Source organism: Bombus impatiens, unplaced genomic scaffold, assembly GCF_000188095.3.
Source record: "Bombus impatiens unplaced genomic scaffold, BIMP_2.2 scf_0151, whole genome shotgun sequence".
In the NCBI taxonomy this organism is placed as follows: Eukaryota; Metazoa; Arthropoda; class Insecta; order Hymenoptera; family Apidae; genus Bombus; species Bombus impatiens.
Genome location: NT_176570.1, coordinates 3,000,441 through 3,013,036, shown reverse-complemented (window position 1 = coordinate 3,013,036; position 12,596 = coordinate 3,000,441).

The following is a 12,596-nucleotide window of genomic DNA, read 5'->3' as shown; positions in this document are numbered from 1 at the left end:
CTTTTATTATTTTTCCTTGCTTTTTTCGTTACTCTTTTAATACACGACGGTGGTCGTGATCTCGCGAGTTGAACCAGCGAGAGCATAATCAAACTGCTTTGAAAGAAAAAAAAAAAAAGAAAAAGAAAAAGTAAAGACAAAAGCTTCGCAACAGGAGAACTATTTTAAGAGTTATATCGATCAGTTTTCATCTTGATGTGTTTATAGGAAAACTAAGCGAGCTGAAATTTTCGAGCTCGATGAATTACACGAGTATTTCGCTTTTAGACGAAACAAAAACGGATGCAAACGCGTACCGATATCGAAGCTTTCTACGAGTTTCTAAAATTCTACGAAAGTCTTTAAACTCTGTACAACGTTCGAAACGATAATAACGTATAATTGAAATAACTGAAACTAGGGATCCAGAACGACAGTCAAAATTGTCCCTTAATTGCGTCCTCGCTTAGCTCTGAAAGAAAAAGAAAGGAAAGAATAGGAAACAATTTTCTCTAGTTCTTAGGGGACGATAAATCTTCGACGGCGTAACTTAAAGCATTTTCCTGTAATTCTCAAATCGGTGCTCTTAAACGTTCTCAATTCGTCAGCCGAATTTCCTGTCGGATTTCGGCTAGCAGTTTGTCCAGGGATCGTTCTAGGAAAGTTTCCAAGCTCGCGATAGCTCGCGATAACTCGCGTTCGACGAACGAAAAACACTCGAGAACGGGATAGCGTGGCGTCTGCTCGATTCGAAGGCGATGTCGGAAACAGGACAGGGATTTTTCTTACGAGGACGCGTGCATCGTCGCGTTCGGTCTGTTTCTGTGCGTCACGAGACGCGGTTGGATCGGAGCCAAATCGCGGCGACGTCGCACAGATCGGGAAACTGCGCTTGTCGCCGCGATTCGACAGCTTCTCGACTCTCGACGAATTCCTAACGCAAATAGGATCGACGTTCTTATTCGTTTCGTAGATTTCGGCCATCCGGTTGAACGGTCGCTTGCCTGTTTGCTTTAAGGTAACGATGTTTGCTCGAAATATTTAATATATACAGTGCTTCTCTTATTGATTTTGCAGAATATTTGATTGGTAATATTATTATCGTGGTTAGGTTATTTTTACTACGCATGGATGAAGATATAGATAGTCTGTAATATATACAGGCACATTGAAGTACCTTCTTGAGCCATCGTATAAGAATAACAAAAATATGTATATTCTAGAACGTAATCTGAGAAGATTAACTTTTCTTGCAAAAGGTTTACATAGATCGGACGTACATATAAAAATTTGATACTCTTACTTAATAACGGGCCTTACATTGGCGAGTACAGCTTATCGTTAGTAATATCTTGGCATGCTTTGGAATAACTTTTTGGCATATGAGACAGGTAGCGAGTGTCATATTTTTCGAATAGGATTTGCTTGAATTTTAACTTTTGAATGCGTTTGCTTTGAACTTTGCATTGGAAATTTGCATATGGACTTTGCAATGAGATTTGCATAGGAAAACTGGGATGGGGATTATATTAAAACTATTGCTTTTAAAAAATCATGCCGAAAATCGATTGACGTAGGGTCCATGAAAATATCTATCAGGAAATACGCTTTCTCTGTAACGATTCTCTGAAAATAAATTTTCATTAAAGCGTCATACGAATAATACCGATCGAGCTAATAAGATCTCATCTCTCAGACTTGTTTACTTGATTGACGCAGTAGAGGCATACGTATTTAACAGAGATACATTAAGTGTTTCGAACAGCGTAGTATTTAATGATAATTTTTCTTGGAAAGGATTAGACTCATCCTTAAGTAAGAACGTATTAGTACCTTGTTACAAAGAAAATTCATCTTCAGAGATATTTCTTCCGAAGTATCGTAGCTTGCAGCTTCACTAGCAATAAAGTAGATAGAAAATAAAAAGAGAGAGAAATAGAACATGAGCCAAAAGCTGGGATAAGAATTAGAGTAAGTTGGAAGACTAGAACAATAGAGTGATGTATCCTGGCGGGACCTGTAGCCTGTACTTTGAAACTTCTCGTACAAAATATAGTGGTAACATAGAAAACGCGGGGGAAAAATAAAATTTGCGGACAGCACTCTCTAAAGTGCCATCTAAGCGAGACGAGGTTTCCCTGTTGAAGCTGCGGTCTCTTCTTCCTTTTCTTTTTTTCTTTATTCGAAACCTCGCTCTTGACGTCACACTGATGTATCTTTATTTTTACACAAGCACTACATGATGCAGTCCAACGTTTCGGTGTTACGTTTATAATACGCGATAAGAGGCGATGATATATGAACGTGGATCGTACAGACTTCGCTTAAAATGTATATTACTGGCGCGAAGGACTGGGATTGCATACCTATATCCCGTATCTCACAGGATGATGTAAATCGAATTTTAAAGCTAACAGAATCGTCGTGGAGCAATAAGAATCGTACTTGCGTGAGAACAACGGTATATACAGGGTGGTTGGTAACTGGTGGTACAAGCGGAAAGGGGGTGATTCTAAAATTTTTATTCTATATTTTCGACTCCTTTTTTCGCGTAGAATCCCCTCCTTTCCGCTTGTACGACCAGTTACCAACCACCCTGTATAAACATTCACAGTTCGAGACAATTTCGATAATTCAAACTCGAGATATTTATGACACATTCTCGGAGTAAGTCGTGAACGAAAGAAAGAAAGGCAAATTACATCGATAAGAATGGATTAGGGAGAGATTGCGAGAAAGCTTCATTCCACTGTGTCGTAATATCGTTCAATGTTTGATATTTAAACACGCGTTCGCGTATTACCATTAATGTGATAAATTGGCCTTAAATCATTTTATGTACACACGAGCGATGATGTTGCCATCATTAAACACGAAAGATCTATCGAGAATCACGCAATTATTTTACTATCTTTCGTAAAAAAGATCTCCTCGTGACTCACGAGAATGTTACGAGCCTCTTAAAACACCCGGGAAAAACAAACGAATGTTATTAACTTATTACCGTGTTACTAATAAGACTTTAAGTATGGGCGTAATGCCGATAAGAAGAGAAACATCTCTCGCGAAATTACATCTGGCCTGTTCTTCAACTGATTTCAAGAAACGAGAGAACGAAAAGAAGAGGATGCAAAGTACACTCTGCGCTAAAAATACATATTTGTTTAAACGAGTCTGTTGTGCGTTCATTAAGTACGTCGCTGTACGCAAATACTGTTTCATTAAACGTTTCGAGAAACGTTTTGCGTTACGAAAACATGCATCGATGTCTGTAACTGTGACATTGGTAAAAATGCTTGATCTAGAGAGAAAAACATTCGTGAAATATGCCACATAATTCGTCTATCAGAAGTCGATCGCCCGGCCCCCGGCAAACAGAGATCTATCTTAATTAGCAACTTCATTAACGACGATAAGGACATTATTCGACTCAGTGCTCGCATCATCTGCGGCAGATCCAGATCTTGCGTCACTTCCACTATTATCAATCATAGAATTCGAGTTCTCTCTTCAACGTTAATCGAGGGCGAAGAGGGATAAGCAATTTATACCGCGATAAATACCAATCTTCCATTTAACGAGAATATTCGTGTTAAACGATAGCGAAATTTATCCATACATTTCTTTAATATAGTTGAAATCTTTCTCGAGAGTATCAATTAGAAAGTTCGTACGAGCGCCTGCATCGCCTACATCGAGTGTAATGAATAATACATCCATTACCTCGTTAACGAATGTTAATGCAAAACAAATGATTTCTATAAAACGAAAAAAGAAATGAAAAAAAAGATGATCTCATTGCGACTGTTTAGAACAATGATGAATAGGTGATGAATGTTTGTGCACGGTGTTAGCTGCCAGAATGCAAAGTTTATTTTTGTCGATTAGGCAACTGAAATGCAATAGTAGTTGTTTCTTTCATAAAGTATTTTTGGCAATGATACTTGACAACGAGCGACGTTTATTTCTCGCGAATGTCTCATGAGTGTTTATTTCTTTATATGAGCGAATAACAAAGTTTAATCAGCTCGGTATTTGAGAGCGAGCTACATCTCGATATTTGTTACTTATTAATCGATTCGTTATTTTTTTTGGGGGGGGGGGCAATGAATCGCGCGTAATTTACAGGCAAGAAAATATAATATAACAAGAGATTCTATTATATCTTGAAAATTGTCCCTCGTGTTCGCATACATCGTCGCGAATTGCTTAAATACTCGAGGAACGAGTAAGAGAAGCTTACGCAATCAAAGTGTCATTGAAGGTCGATGCGAGGTGAATTTGCAGATTGAAGCTCTGCTCGCGAGCCACTGTAGCTCAAAAGACATCCTCATCGATAATTTCATTATATTGTCAAAATCGACACGGCCCGATGGTGTCTGCATTTGAGCACGATTGCCAGCCCACTTCTGGATGAGTTGATCCTCACGGTGCACCACGGTACGTCATTGCGCATTGCTGCGCCATCGTTACACTTGGCTATCCTCCAGATGCATCGGGGACCGATGGCGAGCGCCAAGGGCCAGAAAAGTTCGACTCCTGGTCGATTCTGGAGTCGCGACGTGATTTAAATTTTCGCCGAAGTCGATCGAACTCATTCCATGAGACTTTAGATCTCCCCAGATTCGTTAGAGTATTCTCTTTGCTGCACTTGCACTCTGATTAACTTTACTCGGTCTGATTAAAGACCGTATAATCCCCTGTGTTCCGTGAAAGATTTTCGCGTTGGTTTCGGCAGTCGTTCTTGTCGTGCAACTTTATAAATTATGCGCGGCTGCTTTTTCGTTCATTTTGATGATTAATCTATCCCACTGCAAGGACAATTAATTTATCAGCGTCGAGACCGCTGCGGATTATTTGTTCAACTGAATACAAGTATGTGGAAGTTACGTTTTGCTGCGTTTTATTTGAGTTGGATCGTTTTATCGATCTCTGCGATTTATTATTAGCTCGACCCGCCAATTATAAATTACAACGAAAATTCACGAACAACGTGGAGTACTTTTATTACAGAAAGTTAACCACACTTCGTTTGTCAATTTCGATCTAACTAACGAGTCACGGTTAAATTTAATTTAAACATAAGCTAAATTACCACATATACATATTTACATACAGCAAGTCTGTATCGCGGAATGAAATCTAAAGCCACATTTTAAAAAAGTTTCCGTTTGATTTGTTGTATGTCAATATGGATTCAGTTTTTTTATCAAAATTTTTTGCTAGCTCTAAGCGCAAAATATATATCGGGAGAATTCCATCCAATAGTTTCAACGGTTACATCGGCGAAAATTTTTCGATCGTTTATGGTGACAGAATCGATGCTCTGACACCTGACGCGTGACGACAGTTGCATCCAATGCGATCATCAATCGGCCAACGATCGTCGCCAGAACTCGACACGTTTTCACATTTGATGAGTCAACACATCGCGAACGAATTCGCTGTTTTTACTTGGATAGTGCGATCGTAATCGTGAATCGCGATGATTAATCACGTTTTATATCTTTCTCAGAATCAGTATCTTGTATCTTTATTCATATAATAGAGTCGACATTTACGTTTAGTTAAATCGTTATTTGTTCACAAGCGATCCGAGAGATTTGCACAACTGTCACGAACTTTGTGGTAGTTTGTTTGATCCAAGTTTCGAATAATTAGAATCATGAAACCGATAGCGAATCGATGCGTACGATACGTACACGAAGTCTTCCAGAGTTCATAGACGATGACACGTTTGAGTTTGAAAATAATTCTCCAATTGCTAGGTGTGCAAATATTTGCCATGAAACAGGCGTTTCTTTGCGACTCTCACGAGGTAAATTTTCGGTTGCACGTTCTTGTTTATCAGAATTTTTCTCCCCACGTGCCAGTTGAAGTTTATTTATCATCATTTTTTATCGCAAGTCACGTGAAGCTCCACGTTTTAGTAAGACAGCGACATTTACAACGTGTGACGTTAATTTCAATTTGCAATTTAAGGTTAACTGATAACTGATTATATTGCTTTCTTACTCAATATCACGTGAAACGAAGCGGTTGGTTCTTACAGAAAATCCTGAAACAATTTGGAAAAAATTGGAAATGCCGTGAATTACTTTTAGCAAGTTTTAGTAATGCAAAATATCTGTGAAGGGCAGATAAAGGGAAATGATTCGGGCAACGTGGATGATCTAAGTTTTTAAAAGTACTTTTCATTCTACTATCAAGATCGTTCTTAAAGATTCTAAAAAAAGAAAAAAAAGAATATAAACACGATAAGAATGTACACACATTATTAGCAAATTTTGGTGTAATTAAGAAGAATTATGTTCACGTGATGGTTTAAGGGAATTATGTCGGTTTCCCTGACGCTTCAGTTTGAGGAAAGTCGTGATGGAAGGAGAAATGGCCGTCGGTGGAAAGTTCCCGTAGCGCACAAACCAAGCGCATTAGCGGTTTAATATTATGCAAGTTTGACGTATTATGCTAGACTGGTAATCACGGTGTTTAACCGATTTATCCGCCAGCAAACACGCGTTGATTCATGATACCGTCAACAATTAGTTCTCACAGGCAGCAATAAATTTCACGTGTGCTGGCAAACAGACATGGGCTGGTAAACGAAGTCAAATAAAACGCTGCCAGTACGACTGAACTTTCTCTCTTTCTCTCTCTCTCTCTCTCTCTCAATCTATCTTTTCGTTCAAATTCCGCATCTGCAAACAGTGTCAAGAGTACAAACTCGCTCATAAAGAAACAGCCTGTTTACCTGGGAATAATAGTCTTTTTCGTAGTTGTAATCGGTTTCGTAACTCTTTGGATCGTATGCATTCTTTTTTCCAGCGTCGTTGTTTTCGAGAGAGAGAGAGAGAGAGAGAGAGAGAGAGAGAGAGAGAGAGAGAGAGAGAGAGAGAGAGAGAGAGAGAGAGAGAGAGAGAGAGAGAGAGAGAGAGAGAGAGAGAGAGAGAGAGAGAGAGAGAGAGAGAGAGAGAGAGAGAGAGAGAGAGAGAGAGAGAGAGAGAGAGAGAGAGAGAGAGAGAGAGAGAGAGAGAGAGAGAGAGAGAGAGAGAGAGAGAGAGAGAGAGAGAGAGAGAGAGAGAGAGAGAGAGAGAGAGAGAGAGAGAGAGAGAGAGAGAGAGAGAGAGAGAGAGAGAGAGAGAGAGAGAGAGAGAGAGAGAGAGAGAGAGAGAGAGAGAGAGAGAGAGAGAGAGAGAGAGAGAGAGAGAGAGAGAGAGAGAGAGAGAGAGAGAGAGAGAGAGAGAGAGAGAGAGAGAGAGAGAGAGAGAGAGAGAGAGAGAGAGAGAGAGAGAGAGAGAGAGAGAGAGAGAGAGAGAGAGAGAGAGAGAGAGAGAGAGAGAGAGAGAGAGAGAGAGAGAGAGAGAGAGAGAGAGAGAGAGAAACAGCTCGATGTTAATCAAACGAGAATCCACGGATGCAAAGTTTCTTTTTCTCCTTGTTACTCTTTTTCCGTTCGTGACCAAAAGTAGATTTATTTGAAAGCAGCGGCGCGTCACGTCGTTTCGCCGGTTCGTTTGAAATCCCCTTACTGTTTGCCGCTTCAAAGCGAAGTGGTGCTGTCGTCAAACTTCTTCGAATGCGATTTTCTTTAAACCACCGGTTCTCATGTAACGGTAGTACGCTCGTAGTCCTTATCCTTTCGATGGTTGAAAGGTACTAATTTCATTAGAAGAACTTCCCTACTATTAAAGAGACACGAAAACTTGTCTTTTCCTAATATCTCGCGCAGTTTATCCAATTCTTTTTCCTTTTTTTATTTTTTTTTTTTTTTCTAACATCTCGTCACTGCTTATCTCTGTACGAGTAGACAATACGCACATTTTCAATCCTTGAAAAAAAAAAACAATTCGTGGATTCGTACGATTCATCATTTGACGAATACTGTAAACAGTGATCTATCAGTGAACAACGACAAGTGTTACGTGAACGTTTCAACCGGAAAATAATGAACGATTAATAGATGCACAAAACAAATTGTTGCAGTAACTTATTGCCGTCGAGCCTCTTTGAAAAACAATGACGGTTCAGAAAAAACAAAGCCTCTGTTAAGACTGCGTGTTTACTCGACGAAATTCTATTATATACTTTGGCATTTTCTCGAGATGAAGTAAGCAATTAATAAATATGAAATGCGTGAAAGGAGGAAGTTCAGCTCCCAAGTACCGCTCGCATCATTTAGCGACAGATCTTGAGGTGACCACGCGTAAAGATAGTTCGTAGTCAATAAAATAATAAAACTCAGTTTACGGAAAGATAGGAAAGGTATGCTAATTCTAAAAACTACGCATCGTTCGGTTTTTCCTGATTATAAACGACCGTCGATTATTCAATGACAGTTATTTCTAAAGACCTGACAGTTTTATGATTCTATTGCTACGCTACGACACAAATCGTTGTCGCGTATTGTCAGGATCTCCGTTAGAAATTCGCTGATGCAGCTGCAGCGAGTCGTTCACTGGATCGAGTTCTCAAAGTAGATGCACCATTAGTAATCGGTTGCAGAGCTAACGAGTAGTTGGAGGTAAGTTGGAAACGCGTAGACATATACACGCTCGTACGTAGGGATTCCGTGGAAGTTACCGGTGATCTAATCATCGGCGCCCATCGTATCAGGAGCCATTAAATCTCTCTACCAGTCAAGCCGCTGAGTTATGTTAATTGCACATTCGATCATAGAGAAAGCGGAAGACGAGATAGAATTTCGAACGTAAAAAGAATAGTTATGGTTATGACGAGATTCAGATATTTACACAAATTTGTATCTTTGCAAATGCAAATAAAAAAATTGGAGGCAGAAATTTCTTATTCAATATTTCTTTAGTTTCGTTACTTTAGTTATAATGCATGATTTTTAATATAACGTGCAATTTTGCAGTCTCAAATTTCCATAAAGGTATAAAAATCTGTTATCTAATTGTAATAAAAGAACACCAGAAGAAAAAAGATGTCGAAAGAACCTTGTATTTTTTACCTACGATCGGTAATATCATAGTAATAAAGAACATCGACTAACTGACAATGATTGAGAGGAAGAAAAAAAACAAGAAGGTAAAAAATTGTTACGAGCATGATTATGCACAATTTTCGTAAAATTTGCGCCAGAAGAGCTATTGCTCGTTATTTTACGCGAGAAGATACGAGAAGATAAACAAAGGAGGTCGATGGATGTTCGACGCGCGTTACCGTGATTTTCTCAGCGATCTGCAAGATCTTCCGCAAAGGGCATTTTTCTGCGTTATAGTTATTTCGGGAGTAAATTGTCCGGATTGATAAAAATGGGCCGCGGTTTGTACACGGCGAGTACTCTCACGTTAGCGCCAAGAGTCGGCAACCGCAAAAGAATATAAAGAACCGAGGCGAAACTGGACGATGATATACGCGTTCCCGTGGCTAACGACGATTCTCTCTGATTTATGTTCGCTTTGCAACCTGGCTTGCGATGACGAACCTGTATCGTTAACGAGAGCTTCTCCGTTTCTTCCTTCTCAAGTATGGTCTACGGAATAGAAGAAGTTTCAAACAGAGTCATTTCTGTTTATATAATACGTTAGATGGCCTACTCTCGCTGATAAAAGATAAATTTATGGCGTTTGGTTAGGAATAAAGGAGATTTAGAGGCGAAGGTGTCTAGATGCGTATTTCACGGCCAATTTTTCCACGACTTTTCCTTCGTCGCATTTCCATTCGATACTTCTTTCTTGCTATCTCAAACAACGATTATACCTATGCAACGTAAGAAGAATAATATGCATTGCATAACTTTGCCTTGAACGGAAGAAATATGTATTGAACTCCAGATGCGAAACTTTCCGGAGATGATGTAACTCACACCTGTCTACGAACCATTCAAACATATTCTCGATTTTTCCTTTTTATAGGCTTATTAGTCGGTGAAGAACAATGGCCGTTTAATTATCATCCGAAATAGAAGATTCTAGAGTCTCGAGACGGGCGATCGACGAGTTTCGATCTCTTCTCCACGGTTCTAAATTGAACGGACCTTCGTCTATTTGAAATCCCCTGGCCGAAAGTTTCGAGGCTTTCGTTTAATGTGCTAATTCCGGCCGGGTTTGTTTGGATGGCTCGCGTCTTTAAGGCAGCCGGTTCATCTGCATTTCAGATCCCACGGAACACCTGAACGAATATTAAACTCGACCACTTCGTTTTACATTACCAGTCGTGCAATATTCTTATATAGACATTAGCATTAACCGATATTACCTGTGTGATTCTTTATTATACTTCGATATTCTTTTTTGCTGAAAAAGAGAAATGGAAAATGCTTGGAATAGTAAGATCTTATAAAAGAGATCGAAGTCAAATGATGCGTTCCGTTGAAGAATGCAATCTCGACTTTTCTCCGTCGCTTCACATAACGATTACATGGTAATGGCGCGTTCACGAGCCATCTACCGAAACCCACCTGCTAACTCCATCAAAGGATCAAAAATCGGTCAAGGAAAGAAATCTCTTCGATTTCGTTTCTTCCATTTCTAAATACTTTGTTCAAACTGTGGTAAACCCCTTGTGTCTATCTATATCGCGGATTTACCAAATTAAATAGAAAATTTATAAATTTCACTGTAAGCTTCGCCGTTTCATCCATGTTTCTTTACAAACGAATATCCACAACGAAAAATCGAAATAGCAAACCTTTGTTCGAGAACCTTTGCTCGAACGATTACCAGTATTTTTACACGATAAAAATAAACCAGTTGATTCACCATTAGCCTGAATAACGTGCGCGCGCGACGTTTAAAACGTTTCAGCTTGGGAAGGAGATAAGACCGACCGTGGTTTCAGAGCCACGACAGTACTCTTTCCGCCTTCGAAAAGGAACGTTGAACGAAGGATATCACGTGAGCATGGAACTCACGAACTCCATTCGGCCGAATCGAAAAGCGCCGTTGCACGCGGCATTAACTTCAAAATTAGCGAGTTCCTCGTGAAATAGCCGGCCCCGCTACCAGATCTAATCAACCTCGGCTTGAGAAGCCCGGTGTGCCACGCTATAATTTGCGGAGAAGCGTGAAATAAGTCGCGGCTGAGTCGTTATCGTCGACGAATCGAACGGCACCGCTTCGAATTCGCCGCGGTGCTCCTCGAAATTCCGCCGAACCCCGTTACATTTTCTTGGAGACGATCGATTGGTTATTGCGGACCTTGTTTTCCGTGAAATTAAGCCCTTTGTACTTTTGTTCTCTCGCCTTTAGAAACCTGATTCATTTTCGGTGGAAGTAGTTACGTTTTCTATCTCAGACAAATATCCTCAAGTTTTTATATTCCAAGTAGCAGAGAGTGATAATAGAGAAATTAATTTACAAGACAAATTCGATAAACGTAATTACGACCCTCGCAATTTTTACATTCTGAAATATTTGTTCTATCTAAACTAACTAACTAAAGATGCGATAAGAAATCATCCAAATTATTTTTCAATACTTCCTTCTTCATCTTCTAATCTGGTGCATTTCGACCGCAGTTTTTTCCGTTTGTAAGATCTTATAAAAGTGATTCGATGTCCTTGAGCGAGCAATATCTCTGGCTCCGGCTATAGTGGGGACCAACCGCGGATATTGGACGCGAAAAGAAGCCTGATCGAACGCAAAGGGGGAGCAAAAACTGGGAAATTACATCAATTGAATTGCCGGGCGGAACACGTTTAAATGGAACAGTGTGACAGATATTGTTGGCAGGGTTACAAATTCCAGCTACGGGGTCAGAATTAATCAAATCTGTTCTGCAAAGTCGAGCAAGCAGGAAATGTTAAAACGTTCGAACCAATTAACTACGAACACGTGACCGTTGCTCAATATTCCCCTGTACGGTTTAATCTTTCGGAGATTAGACTTCCGAATTAACGAATACGTACGTCGAAAAGTTTCAGACAGGTACAGAGATATACCGAATTAAATCTGAGAGGAAAAGAGAAAAAGGTGAAACTTTGCTTTCAAACGATTTCTCGATTCACCTTTCGAATTGCTCTTTGAAAATTCGATCATGTAATTACCTCATCGTAACTTGTAAGTCACCATCTAATTAATGAATGAAACAGGCGTTAGCAAAGCCACCCGACGTCAACGCAGTAGCAACTGTTTCGAAGTTTCCTGAAGCTGACACGTTATCGCGTAAGTTTACCCGAATAACATACCGCAAACCGAGGTCACGTCGTGATAGTCGCAGGATTGATAAAACCATCAATTTGGTTCGCGATGACACCCTTAATCATATTCACGTTCGACACTTTCTCCATTCCGTTATCGATGCTGCCCCTCTATAGGACCATGATATTATGGGAATAAAAATATTCTTTCTTTGCGAGATACGTAATCTAACATGTTGCTTTTCATCGTTGCTGTCGCTCTTACAAAACTTGCTGGACACAGCTGTAAAATAGCAGCTTTTAGAGAAGTTAAACCTTGTTACGGCCACTCGTCAGCAGCCATTCAACAGCTGACGCCTCGTTTCTCCTTTTTTGCGTCGTGTTTTCGTTGCTCGTATAAGAATCTTTTCCGTGTCATGAAACGACTTCCGATCGATGATAAAACAAGCCAGTGATTCTCGGTGCTTAATGCCAGTCCAGACGCTTGATTGTATCGGAGATCCCTAAAACTTGT